This window comes from Arachis ipaensis, chromosome B2 (genome assembly GCF_059453495.1).
Source record: "Arachis ipaensis isolate K30076 ecotype BB chromosome B2, ASM5945349v1, whole genome shotgun sequence".
NCBI classification, from domain to species: domain Eukaryota; kingdom Viridiplantae; phylum Streptophyta; class Magnoliopsida; order Fabales; family Fabaceae; genus Arachis; species Arachis ipaensis.
The window spans coordinates 38,541,141-38,543,003 of NC_142437.1; the positions used below are offsets into that span (position 1 = coordinate 38,541,141).

At 34.5% G+C, this 1,863-nt stretch overlaps 1 non-coding gene across 1 annotated transcript; it reads left to right on the top strand.

Annotated features, from left to right (window-relative positions):
- The first annotated feature begins 611 nt into the window (after positions 1-611).
- Positions 612-719, top strand: LOC148573651 (small nucleolar RNA R71). Its single transcript, XR_015906607.1, has one exon. It is a non-coding gene; the product is annotated as a small nucleolar RNA R71 (small nucleolar RNA).
- The last annotated feature ends 1,144 nt before the right edge of the window (positions 720-1,863 follow it).

Sequence of the window (1,863 nt, forward strand, 5' to 3'; positions counted from 1 at the left end):
CTCAAAGTGGCCTTAGATAGATCAGAGACTAAGTTTGCTAAATTAGAGGTATTTTGTTCAGAGTTCTCTATCTGTGGCTGAGTAGATGATGGAAAAGGCTTGCTATTGCTAAACATGTTTCTTCCACCATTATTAAAGCCTTGTTGAGGCTTTTGTTGATCCTTCCATGAGAGATTTGGGTGATTTCTCCATGAGGGATTATAGGTGTTTCCATATGGTTCACCCATGTAATTCACCTCTGCTATTGCAGGGTTCTCAGGATCATAAGCTTCTTCTTCAGAAGATGCTTCTTGAGTACTGTTGGATGCAGCTTGTATTCCATTCAGAGTCTGAGAAATCATATTGACTTGCTGAGTCAATATTTTATTCTGAGCCAATATGGCATTCAGAGTATCAATTTCAAGAACTCCCTTCTTCTGAGGTGTCCCATTACTCACAGGATTCCTCTCAGAAGTGTACATGAACTAGTTATTAGCAACCATGTCAATGAGTTCTTGAGCTTCTGCAGGCGTTTTCTTTAGGTGAATGGATCCACATGCAGAAGTATCCAATGACATCTTAGCTAATTCAGACAGACCATCATAGTATATATCCAGGATGGTCCATTCTGAAAGCATGTCAGAAGGACACTTTTTGGTCAGTTCTTTGTATCTCTCCCAAGCTTCATAGAGGGATTCACCTTCTTTCTGTTTGAAGGTTTGAACATCCACTCTAAGCTTACTCAACTTTTGAGGAGGAAAGAACTTGGCTAAAAAAGCCTTGACCAGCTTATCCCAAGAGTTCAGGCTATCCTTAGTTTGAGAGTCCAACCATATTCTAGCTCTGTCTCTTACAGCAAACGGGAAAAGCATGAGCCTGTAGACTTCAGGATCTACTCCATTAGTCTTAACAGTGTCACATATCTGCAAGAATTCAGTTAAGAACTGAAAGGGATCTTCAGATGGAAGTCTATGAAACTTGCAGTTTTGTTGCATCAGAGAAACTAATTGAGGTTTAAGCTTAAAATTGTTTGCTCCAATGGTAGGGATGGAGATGCTTCTTCCATGTGAATTGGAATTTGGTGCAGTAAAGTCACCAAGCACCTTCCTTACATTATTATTATTTTTGGCTGTCATCTCCTCTTCCTTTTTGAAAATTTCTGTAAGGTTGTCTCTGGATTGTTGTAGTTTAGCTTCTCTTAGTTTCCTCTTCAGAGTCCTTTCAGGTTCAGGATCTGCTTCAACAAGAATGTTCTTGTCCTTGCTCCTGCTCATATGAAAAATAAGGGAACAGAAAATAATAATAGAGATCCTTTTTACCATAATATAGAGGTTCCCTTGTTATTAGTAGAAGAAGAAAGGGAGTAAGAGTGAAGAAGAATGGATAATCTAAACACAAGGGTGAGGATAGGAGCAGTAATTTGAGATGAAGAGAAGTGTTAGTAAATGAATAAATAAATAGAAGGAGATGGGAGAGAGAATTTCGAAAATTAAATTTTGAAAAAGAGTTAATGATTTTCGAAAATTAAAGGAGAATCAAAATTAAAATTAAAATTTAAACAATTAATTAACTAAAAAGAATTTTTGAAAAGAGGGAGGTATTTTTGAAAATTAGAGAGGGATAGTTAGTTAGGTAGTTTTGAAAGAGATAAGAAACAAACAAAAAGTTAATTATTTAGTTGAAACAAATTTTGAAAATCAATTTTTAAAAGATAAGAAGATAAAAAGTTAGAAAAGATATTTGAAAAAGATATGATATGAAGAGGTATGATTAAAAAGATATGATTTTGAAAAAGATAAGATAAAAAGATATTTTTTAAAAGATATGATTGAAATTAGTTTTGAAAAAGATTTGATTTTTAAAATCACAATTAATGACTTGATT